General features: G+C 40.0%; 1 protein-coding gene across 1 annotated transcript in view; it reads left to right on the top strand.

The window, feature by feature from the left end:
* LOC144688569 (cadherin-4-like) overlaps positions 1–24,174 on the top strand; it is a 732,621-nt gene that overhangs the window by 471,112 nt on the left and 237,335 nt on the right. The gene's annotated exons all lie outside the window — the stretch shown is intronic.

Here is a 24,174-nt window from a genome sequence, read left to right as displayed (position 1 = left end):
TCATGAACTGGAGACCATCAGCCTGAAATATTACCTCTGTTTCTCTCTCCATAGATGCTCCCAGATATGCTGAGTATTTCCAGTATTCTGTTTTTATTATGTTTGTTGGTTTAATCTGGGGACAGGCATTTGATGAAAATTATGATGTACTTTGAACCAAAGAAAGGAAAGAAAAATGGTCAGAGTTGGCAGAGTCTGTTACTGAGGCTTCTGTGCAAAGTTAAGGCGAAGGTAAAATTATATTTGATTTCTTTATTCAAAATGATGGCAAAGTAAAATTACAGAATTATAGAGAAAATTAAACAAAAATGTTAAAGCTGTTCAATTTTGCTTTCAGTACAATTATCTTACTTCTAAAGGATTTATGGGACCACAATGCTAATCCAACGAAACCCAAAATTTTCAATGTCAGCTGGAATGAATCCATATGAATTATATTCAAGAGTGCCACATTGGAAATGACTCACTTGTCTTTGTACCTGCCTGTTTCCCTACCTCTTTAGAAGCACATCACCTCTAGTCACCACCTTTTGCCATGGCTTGACTCCAATGGAAAGGGTTCTTTTGTGGAGAATCACTTGTATAAGCCAGCAGCTAACCATCTCGATAGCGCAGGATGCCAGAGATCCTAAACAAATGACCTCACACAATTATTCTTTGTGTCTTATACCTCTTCTGCAATTTTTTTTTGATAGAACTGTTTGAGTAGCATTTCACAGTGCAGACGGTACTTTCTGCAATTGGAGGTTTTCAACGATGCACAAGTACATGCTCACATGTTGTGAAACAAACAAAGTACCTACCTCCGAGAGAGGAAAATCTGAGAAACCTGCGCAACTATAGATTTTCAAATTCATGAATGTGCTCCAATTCAGTGTGTGTCCTGACCCAGAAGTAAGATTGCTGTGGTCAAAATCACCAATGTCATTCTTTGTGACTATAGTCATAAGACCCTATTCAATCTTGACCTCTGCAGTGTTTGACAGAGTCACCACTCCATCCTCTTCTGCAGCACTACCAATGTTTAATTCCATTTCAATGCAATCAGCAACCTTCAACAAAATAGCATCTCCTGCCTGTGCAGGAGCATCCACGGTTCCCCTACTTTTCTTCATTTACATGTTGTCCACAGCAACACCACATGTCAACAGATTCCATCTGGGGTCAGTTTCTGTGGGCAGAATTCCGTGGGCAGCCCTGTCGAGGTGGGAGTGGGGCTGGAAAATGCGGCTAGCCATTCAAAAGTCCATTGACTTTGGCGGAACCAGAAAATCTCACTGGCGGGAGGGGCTGTACAATTCTACCCCATATGTGTACTGTGTTATGGTCACCATGAAGATGGATAACTTATAAAAAGAGATGAATTTCATAGCGACCGACAGAAAGGATTGCACAAAAATCAATAGGTCCTGCTCATTCACATAACCAAAAATACTTTATGCTCCACTTATACATTACACAATACCTTCAGCAGATACGTAGCCTTGTTGATTCAAGTCCAAGTCCCCTCCAACATTTCAACAGGCTCCCTCCTCCCTGACATCTTGGGGTGAATTTCCCTGTGTCCTTTGAAAGTTCCTTCACTTAGCCTTCTGAGTATCCTCAAACTGACTTCCATCTGTAAGGCTCACTCTGATAACTCCTTGGTCCTTAAATCTCCAAAGGTTTTCTCATTCTATTGATCTCTCTGACATCTAGTTGTGCATGAGATAGAACTTTCATAAGTTGAAAATTAGAAAGAATATAACTACTGAATTCAGCTATTGTGAAAATCTCTGTATCCTCACCACCTTTGTCATGCTCCTCCCTGGCTGCTTGCTCAAGCTAAACCAAATAACATACAATCTCGGTGTCCTGTTCAATCCAGTGATGAACTTCAAACCCTACACCCTATCTATAATCAGAGCATTTACTTCCTCTGTGCCATTGTCTACTTCTGCCCTTACCTCTCTCTCACCACTCCTGAAAAACACTCATTCATTTAATGAATGGGTCATCAAGGCTGAGTTAGATTTTTGATCGACAAGGTAATCAAGTGTTATGGGGGCAAACAGGAAGGTGGAGTTGAGGGCACAACCACATCAGCCACGATCTTATTGAATGGCGGAGCAGGCTCAATGGGCCAAATTGCATATCCTGCTACAATTGTTTTGTTATTTTTTGGGTTTTATTTGTTCTTTTGTGTATGTTCACTCTGCAATAATCCCTAGACCAGACTTTTCAATGCCATTTCAGTTTCACCCTTCACAAATTTGAACTCATACCAAACTTTGTTACCAAGTTCTACTCATGCCTTCTCCATCCTTGTTTCTTTTTCCTTTTGGTTCAGTCCCCAACATATTGAATTAAAAATCCTCATTCTCATAGCTTTGCACCTTACCTCTGCTACCTGCTGAAGTCATTCAAAGTTTAAATCCAGCCCATGCCATTTTGTTCCTTAATCTGGCCGCCTTTACATTCTAGCACCCCCACCCACACCCTTGTGCTCATTCCTCCACTCTACTTCTGCTGGCGGAGTCTCCAGTCACCTTGATTCCCCTGGCTGGAGCCTCAGGTTCCTCCATCTCATCACAGCTCTTCCCAATTTTAAAAGCCTCAACAAAGTCTGTCTTTTTTGAGCATGCTTTCAGAAACATCCCCTATCCCTCTCACTTGCCTGCAGAGCATCTTGTGACAAAGTATGCATTAAACATGTTGTATAAAGTGTTGTTGTGTGATGTACCTAGAGCACAGGTGGAAAATGTATCAGTTGAAGTTGTGATGTATGGTTGACACTTTGCTATCTTTCTTAGAATTCCTGTACTTTACAAAATTACTGAATGTAAACAAGTTGTCTGTTTACCTTCTCTGATCTTCTGCTACGTTGTGTATTTTCTCTGAGAATCTTGGCAACTGTTCATTGCAGCACAGTGCATTGTTTAACATTTATTATTCCAAGTGATTGCTGTCTGAACCCCATAAGAAGCATAAAAAGCACTGACTACATGAAAGAAAATGGGATATGCATTTGACAGAGAATGACAGGTTAACCTTTCAGGTATGATTTTCCTCTGAACTGGCAGTCATTTTAGTGAGGGCCTTTCATCGGACTGGTCTGTATGATAGCGTTTCACTTGCTGAATGTTTAGCAGGTTCTTGCTTCTACTTTGAATCTAGGGAGAAAGGCCTAAGTGCAAAACAAGTCAGACACTTCAGTAAAATAAAAAATTACAAAGAGAAACAGTGGACATAGGTAACAATAGGTGATGAAAGTTTAAAAAAAGAACAGAAATAGAAGAATCCCTGGAGCCATAAAAAGCAGCAGTGAAGAGGTGGAATGAGTAAACAGTAAGTTATACATGTTATTGTTATATTTGGATGCAACACATTGACATCACTAGGAAAGTGAACCCATGATTATATCAGATGAGATCAAGACCAAGGTTGGTTGTGATGGTCAAGTCGCCCAGTGACACTCATTGGCTTTCATGTGTGCACATGATTGAGAAATCATAAAGGAAAGTACAAACAGTTTTGTTTTCTTTCTTTGATTTCTTGATTTATTCCCCTTTCTTTCTCACCACCATCTTCAATTTCTCCCTTCTGTCCTGAAGATCCTGTAGCAACCAGCTCCAGAGACATAAGCCACCCACTATATTATTTTGCCCAAAAGATCATTATCCTTATGTAAACTTAGTCAATGAATGCCGCTCGGCTACTTGACCATCACAGCTGAACTCATTCCTTGTCTTATCTGGTATAATCACAGGTGTACTTTCCTACTGGTTTCAATCAATAGCAACCAAAAATGAAAGCTAGCCTGGTTTCTTTATTTCCCCTTTCTCCTTCCCCTTCAAAAAACCTGCTGTTCTTTTGTTCTAACTGCGATCTATAAGAGGTTGCTGAGTGAGACATTTTTTGATGTGTTTGTATTTGTGCATGGGTAAGAAAATACCTGGTGAAGGAGGAGGTTGATGTATAAGTTCAAGGTATGAAAGGATTGCATTCAATTAATTTCTAGGATTTGTGCAAAGTTCACAGTCGCCTAAAGTTGTTCACGTCCATCAGAAGATTAAATAAATGAAGAGTAATTTCTTATTGATTTGTGGAACAGACTGCTGCCCAGTGTGGTCTACAGCAGCACAAATGGTGCATGGTCTCCTGAGGGAATCCTGCTCAATGGGCTGGACAGCTTTTTCTCATTTAATTCCACTACTATTAGGAATGCGGCAGTAAATCCCAGTCATATGTTGATTAACTGAATCATTCAAAAAGGAATTTGTTTGATTCATCATTCAAGAGGGATTGTAGGGATATAGATTATGGTTAAAAATAATCCTGAAACTGGACCTATTTGAGGAAACAACCCAAATTAATATTGTCCTACATGCAACTGCTGTCCTGGCAATTTAGCATTTGAAACTCAAGCAATGCAATTCTAGATTGTACTGAGAAGACTTTTCATTCTTACCCTAGTCATATTGTTAGGATTGACATGTACTAGGTTCCTCAAAAAAATCTTGATTTTGGAGGAAAATTAACAGGATTATATGGAGCAAATGTTCCCCCATCTTGAAAGTGCTGCCTGCTAAAGACTGAAGTGCATTCAAAGGGCTGTTTGGAGTTATTTTGTTAGTCATGAAAGTTTTATTTGAATACAATGTTACTCCTGTAATATTTGATTAATGCAATAATTGTCATGCCGGTAATATCCTACTGATTTTAATAATCAGCGTTGGACAGCAAAATAAATAAATAAATGTTTCATACAATTCAGCTGATGGTTTTTACAAGTCACCAGTGTGTTCTGGTGATACATGAGTAATTGTCACTTCCAGTCATGTAATTATACTCTACTTATTGTTGGAGAAAAGATTTCTGTTCATCTTAATGAAGTCAGTGTTCAGGCTGTAAAATTAATTTAAAGTAAATGATTTGCAGTTTAGACATATAAGAATTCTAGAATCATTAAAGTGAATCCCCAAACTGCTAACACACTTTGCTTGAGTAAAAAGAGAAAGTGCTGGAAATATTCAGCAGGTCATATTCAACTTGAAAGGTTAACTCTGTTTCTCCCTCCACAGATGCTGCCAGACCTGAGTATTTTCACCCCTTTCGGTTTTTGTTTCAGATTTCCAGCATCCGAATATTTTGCTTATACTTTTCTTGAGATGTGGTAGTAAATAGGCTCCTAATTAAAATGCATTGATTAAATTTTGAATAGATTATTTATATCTTCAGTGTCAAATATGACCAAACTAGTATTTTGACTACCAGAGTGATGAGCTGGAAGAGAAATTGCGTAGGGAGAATGCGTAACTTTAATACTTACCCTTATCCTAATTGCGCCAATGGCTAAGCTCAAGGGAAGAGCTGAATGTGGAGAGTATGACTAAAATTAATTGATGTAATGAATCATGTAAATCCAAGATCAGGAGAAGTTTTAATTCATTAGGCAAGATAATTCTAGTGAAAATAGTTTCTAAGTACATTTAGAATCATTGAATCATAGAAACTTACAGCACAGAAGGTGACCATTCAACCCAGTGTGCCTGTACTGTCTCTTTGAAGGAGCAGTCATGCTTAATCCCACATCCACACTTTTTGCTTGTAACTATGTAAGTTCCTAATTCTCCAGTATTTGACCAATTCCCTTTTAACATCTACCATTGAATTAGCTTCCATCACCTCTTCAGGTAGACCATATCAAATCCCAACAACTCAGAGTGAAAAAAAAATTCTCCTAATCTCCCCTCAAAAGCATTTTCCAATGGTTTTAAAACAATGACTACTGGTTATGTATCCACTTGTCAGGGGAATATTTTGTCTCTTTTTACTCTATCAAAACTCCTCATCATGTTGAAAACCTCTCTTAGGTCAACTCTTAACCTTCTCTATTCTAAGCAGGACACTCCTGGATTTTCCAACTGCTTCTCATAACTGAAGTCCTCCATGCATGATAACAGCCTGGCAAATCATCTTTGTACCTTGGTACAATCCTTGGTGAGGAGGAGTGAACTGGCTGCCCTTTATTCAGCCCCCTTGGTTGGTTGCAGCAAAGGTTTTTCTTTTCTCCATAAATGCCTTTTCTAATCCAAATGGATTTACTTTTTAATAAGGAACCAATCCAAGCCAGGTGTTCTTGAGTCAAAGATACAGTAAGTTTATTAGTTACTAAACCCGAGGGAAAAATAATAAAAGACACAATGGCACAAATGCACAGATCTCAGAAGTAAGAAAAGTTAGAGTCAAACTAAAAGTTAAAATAATTTATGATTAAGTCCTTTGCCTGTCCTTTGGGTGTAGATTGTTGAACGTTGTGGCTGTTTGAAGTTGGCTGGTTTACTTTAAAATCCTGGAGTTGAACTGAAGTTCAGGTAAATGCATTTTGCTGGGGACAATCTTAGCTTCAGAGAGAGAAAGAGAGAAAGATTGCTTACTGTTTCCCTGAGCTGTTTTTCCAGATGACTTTGATGTAAATCCAATTCTCACTCTGTTTCTGGCTTGGCAAAACAATTTCTTAAACTTTGTCTGCATGTTCCAAGAAAGGAATTTGGTTAAGGAGTCTTGTAGTCATTGTTGTAGAATTAATAATCATATTTCTGATCTTTCATCTCAGAAACATTTGACACATTTCAAGATAGTAGAAACCAAAAGAAGATAGGGTTATTTTGTCCTCCATAGGGGATTTCAAGTGTCTTTTGGGTGTATCTGGCTGGATAGCAGTTCCAATTCTCTTGATAGAACTACAGTTAATTAAAGTCCAGCACTTTGCATTTTTAATGCCTTCCTTTCAAGACTCCCTTTTTGACATAGACCTTTTGAAGTGACACCCCCCAGGTGTGAAATTCTGTGCAACATGTCAGGGTGGGTCTGCAGTGCAATCCATATAGGAACTTTCCAGATAAATGGTCAACTTACAATAACAGACATCAGGTGATTTGTGGTAGCCATCTTTGCTCAGTATATTTTCTTATCTATTTTAAAAAAAGAACAGGTCCTCTTTGATCAGTTCAATATGTTCTTAGTTAGCAGGTGAAGTTATAGGCAGGTCTCACTCAGTCACAATTTCCCATGTTGTGACGACCTTTCATAAGGCCTTTAAATCTTTCCTGACGCCTGGTGCCCAGAATTATCAATAATAATCTAGCTGAGGGCTAACCAGTGATTTATTAAATTCTAACATGAACTATTTGCTTTTACATTCTATTCCTCTGTTTATAAACCCAAGTAACCGATATACCTTTTAATCGCATTGTCAACTTGCACTACCACCTTTATGATTTTGTGTGTATAACTCCAAGGTGTCTCTGTTCATCTGCACTTTTCAATATTGTACCATATGTCATTTCATTTTAATCCTCCCAAAATGCCAATTTTGGGTCTGCAAGCACAAGGTGATGGGTGAACAAGGTTTGGTGCGAGTAGGTGGTTTTTCTATTTCATTTTAACTTTTATTTCCTTTGTTATCCAGGGGGCATTTGCTTTAGATTTACCACCCTTTCCCTTCAAAGAAATACGTCTAATTTGCACCTGATCTATCTCTTCCCTAAATGCCCTCCATTGCTCTGTTACTGCTTTAACCTGCAATTGCCTTTTCCAGTCTCACTGTGCTACATTCCTCCTTAAATCACTGAAATTAGCTCTTCCCCAGTTGAGCATTTTATCTTGGATATTTTCTGGTTGCTTTCCATAATTACTTTAAACTGAATTATGCTGTGGTCACTATTTATGATCTCCAAATGTAACACACTTAACTTGCCTGCCTCATTTCCCAGAACAAAAACTTTTGTTTCCTTCCTTGTTGGATAGTGACAGTATTCATTGAAAAAGTCCTCCTGTGTATATTTCAGTAATTCTTCACTTTCCTTACCCTTAGCACTTTTTTTTTTCTCTAGGTCTATATTGTTAATGGTATGTTAATTGCATTATCAAGGTTAAGGATACACCGGTGAAGGACATTGATTGGTTAGGTACCTTGAGCACAATTGCAATGTCCCTTTAAGGGGTGCTTCATTAGTCAATTAAGTTAATTGTTTTTAGCTTGCTCAAAAGAGTATAAGGAAAGATTTCTGTGCCATTGAGTGTTGATTAAGGAGGAGGCAGATATATGTAATGTTGCATTCTGTGAATAAATCTAATATTAATAAAAAGATTGGTGTCTGGTTTCCTATTTCACTTTCTGGCTTCAGAATGAATTAACATATATTAGAGTAATTTGAGATTCCTAATAATACTACTCTAGTTACACACCTTTGAAATTTGCCAAGTTTGCTCATCTGTCTCCTTCTTGCTGTTTTTGAGGTCTGTAAAACAAATCTCCCAAAAATGTAATGGCTTCTGCTCAACTGAAACCAAAGATATAGTCTTAGAACCATCTAGTAAATCCTTTCCATTTAAAATTTCAACTCATCCTTTATTAATACTGCCACAATCTCTCTTCTTTTTCCTTCTTGAGAAATCCTGAATATGTGGCAAACAGGAAAATTTCATAATCCATGAAAATATAATGTTCATAATATTATTGTGATTTATTGTAAAGGTAGGGTGATAGTGGGGTTTGGACTGGTTTCTCTGTGGATGTGTGTGTGTGGTGGATTTAACTGAATGAGAGACAGCTAGTCTGGAGCTTTTGAATGATCAAAAAGGGAAGCTGGTTTGAAATGCTAAATATGTGAACATGGCTGAATGTTTTAGAAGTTTTAGAATGTGAGGTGTGGAGAACATTCACATTTTAGATAAACCAGAGTAGTTTGAATTTCAAAGAGATGATGAGATACTACACCTAGCCATATGAAGCTAAGTCATACAGTGCATTTAATTTTCCCAACTGATAATATGAGTACTCTGAAAGATTTATATGATGGAAAATGTAAAGCTGCAAAGCCACATTGGAACAGTGGAATTTACATTAAAAAGGGAGAAACATGTATAAAGGAGATAAGATTATGTGTAATGAGAAAGGCATTCTAAGATCTAAATGTGTTAAAAGCCTCCAAACTTTATGCATCATGTCACTGTCTACAGGAACCGAAGCTAAGAAAACTCACTGTGAATATCCAGGGTACTGTGTGCTTTGCCTGGGTCAGTTGAAATCTATGTTGTTTTATTGTTGCCTTAAGGGAGGTGTAACTGGGAGTCAGATTAGTTAGGGAGCCAGGAGTTATCATAGCAGTAATTTGTAGACCTATGTGTTTGCTTAAAATCTTTTCTTTTATTAATAAATGTTTAATTTAGTTTTGTAAAATACCTATAAGACTTGGCGGACTTATTACTACTGAATTCAAGGCACGTATCTCAAAATAAATATACAAATTGCAAAACAGTTGTGGCAGCTGTTTCAAGTTTCCCTCTGGGATTTGAGCAGCACAGCATTTGCCATCCGCTGTACCATAACAAAATTGGGGTCTCTTTGTGGGATTATTTGAAATTCCTTAATTTGCTTGGAGTTGGTGAATCTTGAGGTTATGAGTGTGAAAAACACTTTGAATTCAGGAGTTTGTGTGAGGATTTTTTTTTAAAGTGGTGAGACTGCAATATGGCTTTGCCAGTTGCTAAGATCTGGGGGTTCAAGTTATAACTTTGGTTGGTTTACGAAAAGCAAATAAAGCCATGTTAATGGAATTGGCAGATAAGTTACAGTTAGGATTACCGGCAGTGGTAGGAAAATCATACATAATTGAAAGCATGGCACAGCGCTTGAAATTGTAAGGAATACCCGAGAGACCGAATTCTCCAAAGGTTGGGTCATGGAATCGTCTCAAATTCGGTTGCAAATGAAAAAAATGGAACTAGAGGCGGCAGAAAAAGAAAATGAAAGGACATTTCAAAGGAAACAGTCAGAAAGGCAGGAGGGAGAAAGAAAACAGGAAGGAGAATTAGAAATGGCGAGGTTAGAAAAGGAGGAAACAGAAAAAGAGAGAGAGAATTCCAGCTTAAAATGCTTCAGTTAAAAAAGAGATACCAGTAGGTGAGGAAGGACTTATTTCCAGATCAGAACCCAGTGGGTAGATGTTTACATTTGTACAAGCTCTTCCAAAGTTTGAAGAAAGAGATGATGCAGCATTCTTTATTTCATTTGACAAGATAGCGAAACAGATGAAATGGCCACAGGAAAACTGTACATTGTTGTTACAATCTAGGTTGGTGGGTAGAGCACGTGAGGTTTATGCTTCACTGTCAGAAGAAATCTCGGTGAACTATGATGTGGTAAAAAAGGCTATTTTGAGTGCATATGAGTTTGTCCCTGAGGCATACAGGCAGAAATTTAGGAATATGAGAAAGCAACCTCGACAAACTTATATTGAGTTTGAGAGATAAAACAATGTAATTTTGATCAGTGGATATGGGCAATGAAGATAGAGATAACGTATGCAGCTCTTAGAGGAGTAATTCTTTTGGAAGAATTTAAAGATTCAATTCCTTCAGTTATGAGAACTCATGTGGAAGAACAGAGGATTGAAGTGGTAAGATAAGCAGCAGAGATAGCTGATGATTATGAGTTAGTTCATAGAGCTAAAGCTTTCTTTTGTCACCCTTTTAAATCAGAGAAGGATAGAAAGTGGGAAGATGAAAGGAAGGTAGTTGGTCAGAGAAGAGAAGAAGCAGGTGGAAATTCCCAGGAAGTTTTTTTTTTTCAGAATTTAAAGGAAAGTGCTGAGCGTAGAAGTGACACTCAAATTGAGGTGCTCTCATTGTAATAAAGTTGGACACACACAGTCAGTGTGTTGGAAATTACAGGGAAAAATCTGTTAGGATTATTGGGCTGCAGAAAAATTCTAGAAATAAAAGTACTGTGGGTTCTGAGGATCAGGCACAGGAAAAAACAATGGTTTGTGTACAGGTAAAATAGGGAGAATCAGTGATATGTAAAGAAGTGGGAACGTGTTCACAATTTACCCAAGGGAGTTCTGAGGACCACGTTGCAGAAACGTTTAAATATTTTGTATGTAACGGGAAAGTTTTTCCATGTGTATAGGATGGAGTAGGTAAATATGTTAAAATTATAAGAGACACAGGGTCAAATCAATCCATAATGTTGTGTGATAGCAATATTTGTTGTTCAGAGGGTGTATTGCAGGAACAGGTGATAATAAGTGGGGTTCATAGAGGCGCTAAACCTATTCCCTGGTGGAAGGTAAATTTGAAGAGTAAGTGGAAAACAGGTGAGGTGATTGTTGGAATAGTGGGAAAAGTGCCCCTTGCAGGGGTTCAATTTATTTTAAGTAATGATATAACTGAGTCTCAGATTTGGGTGATGCCTATGGCAGTTGGGCAGCCTGTAGAGGTGCTTTCAACAGATGCGTTGCAGAGAGAGCACCCTGGATTGTTTCCAGATTGTGTGATAACAAGATCACAGGCTGACAGGTTGGAAAAGGAAGAACAGGAAGTTAAAAGTTGGGGAGAAGTTATGGAAGTCCAATTAGCTGACACTGTGTTTGATAAGATTGTTCAGGAAGAAAGAATGGAGGATAATGCAGCTGAGGTATTTAGCTCAAGGCAGTTGGTTGAGTTACAGAAAAAAGGACACGCAGATAAGACAGTTATATCAGACAGCTTACTCAGAAACAGAGGTAGAATGTATTCCAGAATGTTATTATCTTAAAGGTAGTGTTTTAATGAGAAAATGGCAGAATAAATGCTGGAAGGAAATGCATTGGATTGTTCTACCATTTAGATATAGAAGTGAGATTCTGGGAATTGCTCATGAAATACTGATGGGGGGACATTTAAGAATGAGAAAGACACAGGTGAAAACACAAAAACATTTTTATTGGCCTGGATTGCATAGAGATGTGGTCAGTGTAGATGTAAGGGGATGGTGATGGCATAGTGGTATTGTTGCTGGACTAGTAATCCAGATACCCAGGGTAATGCTCTGGGGGCCTGGGTTTGAATCCAGATGGTGGAATTTGAATTCAATAAAAATCTGGAATTAAAAGTCTAATGATGAACATGAAACCATTGTCAATTGTTGTAAAAACCCACTTGGTTCACAAATGTCCTTTAGGGACAGAAATGTGCTGTCCTTACCTGGTCTGGCCTACATGTGACTCCAGACCCACAGCAATGTGTTTTTTAAATTACTCTCTGAACAAGGGTAATTAGGGATGGGCAATAAATGCTGGCCTAGCCAGTGATGCCCACATCCCATGAATGAGTAAAAAAAAAATTCTGTAGAGCATGCCACATATGTCAGGTGATAGGGATAACACAAGCAGTGATTAATTCCAATTTCAGCATTTGAAGAACCTTTCGCTAGGGTCATAATTGATTGTGTAGGACCCCTCCCTGGAATTCAGTACTTACTGACAATAGTGGATGTGTCTACAAGGTTTCCTGAAGGGATACCTTTGAGAAATATTACAACAAAGAGTATTGTGGAAGAATTGACTATTTTTTTTACAGGACATGGTTTACTAAATAAATACAATCAGATCAGGGTTCAAGTTTCATGTCAGAGCTGTTTAAGGAAGTAATGAACAGTTTGGGGATAAAACAGTTTAAGTCAATGGTTTACCATCCTGAGTCACAAGGGGCTTTGGAAAGATGGCATAAAACTTTAAAACTATGATGAGGGCATATAGTCTGGACTATCCACAGGATTGGGGTAGGGGAATTCCATCCTTGTTATTTGCTATTAGGGATGCTCCTAATGCATCAACTGGTTTTAATCCTTTTGAATTAGTTTATGGTCATGAGGTAAGGGGACCACTGAAATTGATTCATGAGAAATTAGTGGGTCAAAATGCAGAAATTAATCTCCTGGATTATGTATCAAATTTAAGAGAAAAATTGGTCAGAGCATCTGAGTTAGATAGGGAACATTTAAAGATATCACAGCAAGTGATGAAATTGAAGACACACAGGAAAGCTACAGCTCGTGCTTTTGTTGCTGGGGGAAAAGTGTTAGCTCTGTTACCAGCACTGGGTGAATCATTAAAGGCAAGTTTTAGTAGGCCTTACAGGATTGGAAAGAAGCTGAGTGAAGTAAATTATTTAATAAATACTCCAGATGGAAGAAAAAAGCACAGAGTGTGTCACGTAAATATGCTTAAAGAGTACTTTGACAGGGAAGAGGACCACAAGGAGGTGTTAGTGGTGGTAGAAAAGGAGAAAGGTAGTAATGCAAGATTCTGAAATACATTTTCTTCAAATCAAATTGGATAATGAACAGGTACTTTAACATTTAAATGTAATATTGAGTTACCTTCCAGATAAGTGTCAAAGTGATTTGAAGAAGCTATTGCAGTCATACAAAGTTATTTGTGGGAATAAGCTGGGGAGGCCAAAGTTAGCTATACATGATATGTGTGTAGAAGTTTCATCTTCGATAAGGCAACATTCTTATAGATTAAATCTGGCAAAATTATCATAAGTACAGAGAGAAATTGGATTCATGCTTCAAAATGATATAATTGAGTCTAGTTGCAGTAACTGGAGTTCGCCTATTGTGCTGGTACCAAAACCGGATGGAACACAAAGACTGTGTATGGATTATCAAAAGGTGAATGTGGTAACAAAAGCAGATTCATATCCTATACAATGGTTGGAAGATCATATTGTTTAAAGTGGGTCAATCAAAATTTATTACAAAGATTTATTTGCTAAGAGGCTATTGGCAAGTCCCATTATCAGAGAGAGCAAAGGAGGTATTGGCTTTTGTGATGCCAGATGGACTATATCAGTTTAAAGTCATGCCGTTCGGAATGAAAAATGTAGCTGAAACATTTCAAAGACTGACAAATAAAGTAATTGCAGGACTGAGCAATTGTGCTGTTTATATTGATGAATTGATAGTTTTCAGTCAACTGTGGGAAGAACATTTACAACATCTGAAAGAATTGTTTTGTTGATTACAAGGAGCTACTTTGGTAATGAACTTGGCTAAAAGCGAATTTGCAAAAGCGCAAATTACATATCTAGGCCATACCATTGGACATGGTAAGGTGGCTCCGAGAGATTATTTATTCATTCCAGGGATGTGGGCTTTGCTGGCTGGGTCAGCATTTATTGCCCATCCCTAGTTGCCCTTGAGAAGGTGGTGATGAGCTGCTGCCTTGAACCACTGTAGTCCATGTGGTGTAGCTACACCCACAGTGCTGGTAGGAAGGGAGTTCCAGGATTTTGACCCAGTGACAGCGAAGGAACGGCGATATATTCCCAAGTCAGGATGGTAAGTGACTTGGAGGGGAACTTGCAGGTGGTGGTGTTCTCACTTATCTGCTGCCCTTGTCCTTCTAGATGGTAGTGGTCGTGGGTTTAGAAGGTGCTGTCTAAGGAGCCTTGGTGAATTCCTGCAGTGCATCTTGTAGATGGTACACACTGCTGCTACTGTGCGTCAGTGGTGGAGAGAGTGAATGTTTGTGTACGTGGATGTGAAAGCTATCGTGGATTTCCCTGTGCCTGCAACAAAACGAGAAGTTTTGAGATTTTTGGGTTTGAGTGGGTTTTACCAGAAATTTGTACCAAACTTTAGCAGTGTGGTTGCTCCATTGACTTAAGTACTAAGAAGAAGTTTCAATAGATACAGGAATATCAGAAGGCATTTGACAGTTTGAAAACTGTATTACTACAACACCAGTTTTGGCAGTACTCAATTATGCCAAGCAATTTAAGTTGTCTGTTGACGCAAGCGATATAGGCATTGGGGCAGTATTGTTACAAGATGACACTGGAATTGAGAAACCGAAAGGGTATTTTTCATGGAAGTTAAATGTACAACAGAGAAAATATTCAGTGGTCGAAAAGGAGACTCTGGGTCTGGTGTTTGCATTGCAGCATTTTGAGATTTATGTTGCAAATAATTCGCCAAAAACAATTGTTTACACAGACCACAATCCTTTAAAGTTTCTGGACGAATTTCAAGGCAGAAGTGCAAGGCTATTCAGATGGAGTTTATTACTGCAACCATATAATCTGCAAATTATACATGTGGCTGGATGAGAAAATCTAATTGCAGGTGCATTGTCAAGAGCTTGAAGCTGAAAGGGAAAATTGGACATTTAAAAACCTGGACACTGGACTGGAATGGTTTCTCTTGATCCCAATGATTTGTATATGTATATATATATATATATATATTATGCTTATGCATGCATTTGGTAATGTAATAGTGTGAGTACATGGATAAGTATAGATAATATAAGATGGGTTAAGAAAATGAAGCCGTCTCTTTAAACTGTAATGGTTCATTTTCCAGCAAGAAGGGGGCTGTCAGGAAAATATACTAATTTTCATAATATTACTGTGATTTATTATAAAGGTAGGTTAATATTGGGATTTGGATTAGCTTCTCTGTGTGGATGTGTGTGTGATGGATTTAATTGAATCGAAGACAGATACCTTGGAGTTTTTGTTTTATCACAAAGGGAAGCTAGGTTTGAAATGCTAAATACATAAACATGGCTGGAGGTTTAGAATGTGAGCTGTGAGGAATATTTGAATTTTTAGATAAACCAGAGCAGTTTGAATTTCAAAGAGATGATGAGATACCATACCTAGCCATATGAAGCTAAGTCATACAGTGTGTTTACTTTTCCCAAAGGTTATTGATAATATGAGTACTCTGAAAGATTTATATGATGGAAAATGTAAAGTTGCAAAGCCATTTTAAAACAATGGAATTTACATTGAAAAGGGAGAAACATGTATAAAGTAGATGAGGTTATGTGTAAGGAGGAAGGCATTCTAAGATCTAACATGAGTGTGAAAAGCTTCCAAGCTTTATACATCAAGTCACTGTCTACAGAAACCGAAGCTAAGAAAACTCACGGTGAATATCTAGGGCATTGTGTGCTTTGCTGGGTCTGTTTTATGCTGTTTTATTGTTGCCTTAATGGAGGTGTAACTGGGAGAAGATTAATTAGGGAGCTAGGAGTTATCATAGTAGTAATTTTTAGACCTATGTATTTGCTTAACATCTTTTCTTTTATTGCTAAATGTTTAATTTAGTTTTGTAAAAAATCTCTTAAGACTCAGTGGATTTATTGCTGCTGAATTCAAGGCTTGCATCTCGAAATAAATATACAAATTGCAAAACAGTTGTGGCAGTTGTTTCAAGTTTCCCTCTGGGATTTGAGGAGCTCGGCATATTCCATCCGCTGTGCCATAAGAGGCCTTGTTTAAGCCAAGTCTTTGTTAATGCAATACCATCATAATCACATAGCAATTTGTACCTGCATCTTTATTGATGTAGATATAATATAATAACTCCTCCTTCACTTTTCCTATTTTCCTCAATCTGGTCCCTGCAATTGTTGGGGTCATTGTAATTTTACTGTGCCGTGTGTCTCTCTGCCCTTGGCCCATTTCTGCTCCTTTCTGCTATTTCTCTCTCCTCTCTTTCTTCTAAAGTAGTTAACCCTCCTCCAGTTAACCTCTCAGTGAGAACATTGGTCCCAGCTCTGGCCAAGTGTAACCTGTCCATTTTACACAAATACCCCTGCTCCCAGATCTGGTTCCAGTGACCCAATAATCTGAAACACTCCCTCTTGCAGCATACATTCAACAGCAATTCCTTCCTGTTTCCTTACTTACTAGCACGCGACACTGGGTATAATCCTGACATTATTACCTTTGAAGTCCTATTTTTAAATTTATTTTCCTAGTTTGACTTCCTCTTACGTTGTCTGATGGTTACCCACTCCTTTACCTCCTGCATATCCTGAAACATATGTTCAAGTGAACTCTCAGGCACCCATTGGCGCCACAGTGACTACAGCTGCTCCTCAAGCTCCGTAACTCAGAGCTTGAGCTCAATCAACTAGTAGCACTCCTTCTACACATGGTCATCCAGAATACATGAAGCATCCTGTAGGTTCCCCTATAGAACAGAATGTGCATGTAATGGGTCCTGATGTGCCTGCCATGGTTGCCAATCCAAGGACCTCTAGTTCACTGAAACCCTAACCATTAAAACACTTAACACTGAACACTAATAATCTATGAACCTGACATCTAAGACACAGAGACACTAGCCTATAAAATTTTATAAAACTGACCTCTGAAAGATTGAGATACTAAAATAGTAAAAAGCTAACTAAAGGCACTCACTGGAAGCTAACTCACTATAAAACACAATGAAAACTACTCAATCAAGTGAAATTTAACAGCAAAATATGAATTATTTAATAAAGTAAACTAACACTTGCCTATTGCCCACCAATTCACTCGCCCCATGTTCAGCTCATGGCACCAATGGGCAAGGGACTGTACAGGAGGGGATAGCAAAGTGTAGAAATGTTGTCATTATAGGAGATTCAATAATCGGGGGAAACAGACATGTATTTCCATAACTATCATTGTGAATCCCACATGGTGTGTTGCCTCCCTGGTGCCAAGGTAAAGGACATCACAGAGAGGGTGCAAAATATTCTACAGGAGGAAGGTAGTGCGCCAGAAGTTGTGGCACATGTTGGTACCAATATAGAGAGGGCACGTATTGAGGTTGTACGGTAAGATTTTCAGGAGCTAGGGAGGAAGTTAAAAAGTAGAACTTCAAAGGTAGTAATCTCTGGATCACTCACAGTGCCACACACTAGTGAGAGTAGAAATAAAAAGGTAGGGAGGATCAGCACTACCTTGAAGCAGAGAGGGTGGCTTCAGATTCTTGGGGTATTGGGACTTCTGAGACAGAAGGCACCTATTCAAAAGGGACGGGTTGCACCTCAACAGGCCTAGGACTGATTCTGGTACAGGTTAGATACATTCCAACAAGAGCGAAAAGTAGGGAAACCAATAATAGAACTCCTTGGATGGCAAGAGATGTGGGGCAGAATATTACGCTCGGTGTGCGGGTACGCACCCGACACGCCTGAGCATAAAATGATGTAGGCCTGACCCGATCAGGTGTAAAATAGCGTGCGCTGAATACAGGCAAGTGTCCCAATGTCATCGCGCACTGGCATGATATTTCGGTTGGCGGGCGTGCGTGAGAGTCGGCCAAAAATTAAGAAGCCTCTTAAGGTCATTAATCAATTAATTAACTGCTATTTTTCGTCCCCCGTCCAACCTTATGGTTGGCGGGTGGGCGGATCGGCCAGGCGGCCTTTGATTTTTTTAGGAAAGCTCCTCCATAGGCGGGATGAGGTTTCCATAATTAAATTTTAAAAAACAACTCTTGGGCAGAATTTTTCAAATACACACATTAAGGTGAGTGCATCTACTGTGTGTACATTTTTTCTGAATTTTTTAAAACTTTATTCAGTGGTTTAAAAATCCTCAGCTCCCTAAGGCAGCTCTCTGCCTTCAGAGAGCTTTCAATGTGTGCTGCCTCATGCATGCACTGACTTTTGCACTTGCACTCCTCCTGTCCCCACCCTGCTAGGGCAGCCAGTGTGAAGTCTTGGTCAGGGGCCTATCCCGGGTGGTGGGCCGTTTCCCGGCTGCTCCCAGGCCCGCCCGCCCGACGACCCGAAAATCCTGCCCAATGAGTTAATAATAACAACGAGCTCTTTGTATTGGTGTTTAATAAGGAAGAGGAATCTGACAAAATATTGGTAGAACCGGAGATAGTGGAGGCAATGGATGGGGTGAAAATTGAGACGGAGGAGGTACTGGAAAAGCTGACTGTACTAAGAGTTGGTATGTCACCTAGTCTGGATGAGTTGTATCCTAAGTTGCTAAAGGAAGCGGAGGTGGAGATAAGCGGAAGGCCTTGCCATAATCTTCCACTCTTCTGAAGATATGAAAGAGGTGTCTGAGGATTGGAGAGTGGAAAATATGACATCCTTATTCAAGAAAGGTTGTAAGGACAATCCTAAGAGCTACAGGCCAGTTAGCTTAACATCAGTGGTGGGTAAGATTTTAGAAACAATAGTCAGGGAAAAAAAATCAACAGGCTCTTCGCAAGGTTTCAGCTAATTAAGGACAGCCAGCATGTAAAATGCATATTGTGCTGGGCTAATCTAATTTAATTCCTTGAAGTAACAGAGCAGGTTGATGAAGGGAATGCATTGGATGATGTCCATATGGATTTGAAGTAAGTGTTTGTTAAGGTACAGCATAAAAGGCTGCTTAATAAAATTGAGGCTCGTGGGATAGGAGCGACAGTGAGTCATGGTAAGTGGCTATTTTTCAGACTGGGGCATGGTAGACAGTGGTGTCCCCCAAGGATCAGTGCTAAGACCATAGCTCTTTTAGCTATATATAAATGACTTGAATTTTGGAATACAGATCAAACTATTTCAAAATTTTCTGATGCTGCCAAACTAAGAGAATTGGCAAACAGTGAGGATAATTCACATCACCTGTAAGAAGACATAGGTTAGCAAGATAGGCTAGCAAAATGGGCAGACTAGTGGCAGGTGGTATTTCATACAGAGAAGTGTGAGGTGATGCATTTTGGCAGAAGGGATAGTGATTATATTTGAAGTTTTAGAGAATGTGCAGGAACATAGGGATGCGGGGCTGGATGTGCATTGATCTTTGAATGTTGCAGGACATATTGAGAGAGTGGTTAGCAAAGCATTTGGATCTTGGGCTTCATAAATAGAGGCATTGAGTACAAAAGCAGGCAAGTTGTGCTGAGCCTTTAAGCACTGGTGAGGCACCAACTTAAGTATTGTGTCCAGTTTTGGTCACCACCCTTTAGGAAGGATGCAAGGGTCCTTGAGAGGGTAGAGAGGAGATTTACCAGAATGGTTCCAGGGATGGGAGGATTTTAGTTACATGGTTAGGTTGGAAAAGCTGAGGTTGTTCTCCTTAGAGTAAAGGAGATTGAGGGGAGGTTTGATGGAGGTGCACAAAGTTATGACAGGCTTAGATAAGGTAGAGAAGGAAAAGCTCTTCCCATTAGCTGATGGTACAAGGACCAGGGGACATAGATTTAAGGTCTTGGACAAGAGAACCAGTGGGAATGTGAGGAACAACCTTTTTATGCAGCGAGTCGTAATGACTTGGAACTTGTTGCCCACAGGGGTGGTAGAAGTGGAAATGATCAATTATTTCAAAAGGAAATTGGTTGGGCATTTGAAGAAAATAAACTTGCCGGGCTTGACTGGATTGCTGTGCAGGAAGGCGGCATAGACTCGAAGGGCTCAATGGCCTCCTTCTGTGCCAGATATGACTCTGACTTTATCAGCTAGATTTATTGGGAAATGATCGTGACCTGTCAGACCCATCTCCTTTAAAAGGGTCCCTGCCTGCCATATTTTCATTCTGGGGAGGGAGGGATGGAATGGAGTCAGGTCCACTGCCTCCAGAGGCAGTTTGGAGATGGCCACGGAGAGAGGCAAGTGCTTAGGTGAGCTGGTTAAAAGGCCCTCCTCTACTTTCTGAAACTTTGGCCCGTTATATAAAAGACTGTTAGGTTCTCTAGCTCTTACCTCTCATAAACTCCCCATGCCACCTCCATGTCCCCTTGTACCATGAAGCCAACTCTATGCCTCTTCATACCTCCATGCCACCTCTATTCCCCCCATGCCTCGTCCATAGCCACTCTCCTAGCCCCTACTATGGCCAAACCTCAGGAGCCTTTTGGAGATTAAAATAAACTTTGAAGAATCTAAGAGAGCCCTCACTCATACACACTTGATACAGAAAAATCTCTAATTCATGAAACTCATTCAAAAATGTTAAATCCCCTTAGCCCGTCTGTTGAAATAACTGGTTTTGAAACTCTTGAAACTCAGCCAAACATTCATAAGGGGCTCAGCTGTAATAACAGGCCCCGCTGTAATAACAGCCTGAGAAGTCTGTTGAAGTGAAGCCTGTTGAAACTGCAGGAATAGATAGCTCATGTGTTTTTTTTCTTTCTCAGCTACACCAGATGGCCTGTCAGTCAAAGCACTCCAATAACAGGGGTCTTTTTTACTCCAACTGGAAGCTGTAACCTTTTTCTCTTTCGATTTAAAGGGCTGGGAATTTAAATAATTATGGATCATGACACTTAAACAAACATTATCTGCCCTTCAAGAACATTTGCACCTTCTCTGTAAATTTCTGACTCCCACACTGTGGGTCAAGGAACAGTGAAAATGGGGTCTGTTTGAGCTCAGCATTACTTTCAAATGGCCCTGCTGATTTCAGGTTTCCCGCCTGCCTGATTCATGCCCCACCCCCTTCCCTCTGCCAGCAAAAATGGGATCTGCCGGAAATGGGGTGGGGTGGTGGGGGGATGACTTCCGCATCAGTGTCCCACCCACCAATTTTAAAGGTGTCCAGAGTAAGCCCAACTCCAGAAAAATCCAACCCTATAACTCCAGTTTGGAAGATGGGCCTGTTTGCTTTTAAAATCTTAAATAATTGGACTTCTTTCTCCTTTTCCGATCTCGATAAACTATGGGCAGGATCTTCTCCTCGGCATGCAGGCATGCGCCTGATATGCCCACTCGCGCAATATTTCGGTCAGTGGGCAAGTGCGAGAGTCAGTAGTGTGCCCGCTGACAATTAAGAGGCTTATTAAGGCCATTAACATATTAATTAAGCACTATTTTTCACTGTTCGTCCAATCTTATGGTTGACGGGCGGGCAAATCGGCCAGGCGGCCTTTGCATTTTTGAGGAAAACTCATCCACTGGCTGGATGAGGTTTATGACATTAATTTTTTAAAAATTAAAATGTATTGACATAATTTTTATTGTATTTCTGTTCGTGTGAATGCGTCCTATGTGGGGACATTTTTCTCTGATGTTCAAAATCTTTATTTTTGATGTTAAAATTCTTCAGCTCCCTGAGGCTGCTCCCTGCCTTCAGGGAGCTTTCCGTGCGCACTGCCCTGCACAAGCACAGACTTCTGCGCTCGCCCTTCTCCTGGCCCCGCCCCGGCACCACTGAGCTTCTCAGAGTCCCATCATGGCCAGGGGCCGATCACGGGCCCGCCCGTTGTGCCTGCCCGACGACCCAAACATCCTGCCCTATGCTTCCAATTTCACACTAGCTTAATTCAATCTGGTTTCTGTCCCTACGTTGGGTTGGAGCTCTCTGTGTGCTTAAATATAACAGCTACCAGGTTGTGTTCTAAGTTGCATTTTTCAAAGGTGGCAACAGAACAATGTGGTAATTGTCTCATGTGCAATTGTATATTCACTGTGCACCTGAAACCAAGCTTACACATTCGCTCTGTTGTCAGTTTTCAGCTGGTTTGGAATGACTTTATGCTGGAGTTTCTTTCCAGGCTAGATGTCTTGTCCAATTTAAGAGACTAGAACTTGTGTTATCGGTTTTCTGATGAGAGGTGAGAGAGGATGGGATGCAGTGTCTAAAATACCTTTTGGTCTCCTGAGATTCAACACAATTTTTAAAAGTTGTTTTTTTTTTTTTGCTAAGAGGACTTGCATATCCCTTTCTATTACAACAATGCTTCTACTGACACAGTACAATCTGTTATTGTGGGTTTATCTCAGGATTCGTTGGCTTCTTACTCCAGGAGAGATCTTGCTGGAGGCAATGGCCTTTTGTTCAAAAAACATTTATTACATGCTAACTATTTGCAAAGGTTAAATATGACCAAGACGTAGCAGGAGCTACTCCCTGAGATGCTTCACACTCTAAGATAGATGCTAAGTGAGTGACATCAATGTGACATGGCTCCTTACGCACATGCTCAGTAGCCATCATTAGAGTTAACCCATGACTCTACACGGGCTGAACAGCAGGGAAGGCTTTTGTCAGAGGTGCATGGGAAATTTCCCAAGACCAGCCTGATGAAATTGTTCAAATTGTGGGTTAATTGTAAAGCCAAGAGTACAGCAAGGCAACAACCAGGGAAACGCCCTGATTATGCGCCAACCGCCATTTTTCAATGTCCCCACTGTGACGGGCAGGTGGCTCATAGGTGGGAGGAACTCCCCTACCTGAATTGCGCAGTGCCATGGGTGTGGCAGGTTAGGCTATTTTAAAGTGGTCTGCCATTTCAGGAAATCTATGTTACGCTGAGGAGGAATCTGTAGAAGGAACCTCCATTCAAGAAATGCAAGACCTTGACAACCTTCCTAGGGGAAATAAAGGAAAATAAAAACCAGTATTGGAAGGCTGACCTTGATATAAATGGGCATCTGACCAAATTCAAGATAGACACAGGAGCTGGTGCCTCAGTGTTATCTGACAGAGTTTCATGGCTGAGTAAAGTGACACGACAACCGTCCTCTATTCAACTCCAAGGTCCGGGGGGAATCAAGTTAAATGTTCAAGGCCAGCGAGGTACAAATTAAAATACATAGATAGAGAATTTTCTGAAGCATTGTAGATGATCAAGAATCAAGAATGCTCTTTTTTGAGCAGAAAACTCCACGTAGCTCTGAACTGGCTTATAAAAGTCAATGCAAAAACACAAGATAATGAATTTAGGATGTAGTCCCCCACACTTTTTAAAGGCTTAGGTAAGCTGAAGACCATGTATCACAATTCACTTAAGGCAGGATGCTAAACCCATTTGTCTATTCAGGTCAAAGAAGGCCCCACACCCACTTCTGAAAAGAGGCAGGAGTGAGATAGAGGTGACGCTTCACATGGGATTGTTTCACCAGTCACTAAACCAACAAGGTGCTGCTCTGTTATGGTACCAGTCCCAAAGTCTAATGGCTAGGTCGATCTAACACACCTCAGCAAGGCAGTGGAAAGAGAAATCCATCCAATGGCATCAGTAGCTGAGAACTTGGCCAAACTTGCAAACTTAGAATCTCCACCAAACGGGACAACAAACTTGATGGCCACAGTACGTCCTAAGCAACCCCATCTTCAGGAAAAATTTCAAACAGCATCACCACTTCAGTGTCATAGATGTGACCTCCTGATATATGACGCAAGAATGATGGTACCACAAGCTCTCTGCCTGGAAGTCCTCCAGAAGATCTACCGAGGACATCTTTGTTTAACCAAGTGTTGAGCCAGGCCACAGCAGTAAGTATGGTGGCCAGGTATTTCACAATCTATCAAAGCGATGGTCTCCAACTGTGTCACTTGCACCATTCACAGAAGCAGAAAGAGTCACTTCTGCCTTCCTCTTTCCTCCTTCCCATCAAGGCCTCAAGAATGCATTAGCATGAATTTGTTCAACTTATAGTATTGTTAAGACTATTATTCCGCTGAATAGAGGTGTGAAAGCTACATGACCTCGCCTCTAAAGCTGTTCTTACCTTCTTGAAGAAAATGTTCCCTACTCATGGCATTCGAACGTTGTCACCTCTGATAATGGATGACAATTCGCTAACGAGTGTTTCCAATCCTTTGCAATGTCATTTGTTCATGACCCAA

This window comes from Cetorhinus maximus, chromosome 13 (genome assembly GCF_964194155.1).
Source record: "Cetorhinus maximus chromosome 13, sCetMax3.hap1.1, whole genome shotgun sequence".
Lineage (NCBI taxonomy): Eukaryota > Metazoa > Chordata > Chondrichthyes > Lamniformes > Cetorhinidae > Cetorhinus > Cetorhinus maximus.
Note: the sequence above shows the minus strand (reverse complement) of the source record. Positions and strands in the feature narration are given on the sequence as shown.